This window comes from Echinops telfairi, unplaced genomic scaffold (genome assembly GCF_000313985.2).
Source record: "Echinops telfairi isolate 266 unplaced genomic scaffold, ASM31398v2 ScPeMD7_25;HRSCAF=90, whole genome shotgun sequence".
NCBI lineage: Eukaryota > Metazoa > Chordata > Mammalia > Afrosoricida > Tenrecidae > Echinops > Echinops telfairi.
Window position 1 is genome coordinate 22,016,067 of NW_022103922.1, and position 599 is coordinate 22,016,665.

The following is a 599-nucleotide window of genomic DNA, read 5'->3' on the forward strand; positions in this document are numbered from 1 at the left end:
CACTGCTGCTTATAAATACTTTCAGATGAGCTCACTCATGAGGGCTCCTTTAAATAGCAAGTTAAAAAGAAAATAATACACATCATCCAAATTTGCCTGTGGACACAGAAAAGAGCAGGCGCACGAGAAGAAACTGTAGGTGTGAATCGATTGTCGTAATTAGGTGTGTGGACACAAGTCAAGGACACATCTTTCCATGAGGTGGCAAGCTGTGCGTTCTTACTCCCTTTGACTGTGATGTGCTGCTGTCCGGAAGACTTCACGTGCAGGAAGGACCAAACTCACTGCCCCTGTGGGTTCCCGAGACTGTCAACTGTCGAGGCCAGGGGTGCTCCCACAGAGCTACTAGGGGTTCTGAACTGCGAACCGCCAGGATTGCCGCCCAGCGCGTAACCACTATGCCACCGGGCCAGAGGCGGAGAAATCAGACTCCGGCTCTGAAACTTGGTTTGGAGGAGAGCGGGGTCGGGAAGCTCCTGGATTCTAGCTCAATGGCAGGAAACAAGCGCGGGACAACCTCTGTCCAAGCTCAGGGTCGCCAGGGGGTGGGGGGCGGGGGCGGGGAAGCGCTCCCTGGAGCAAGGGCAGTTTCTGGGCCG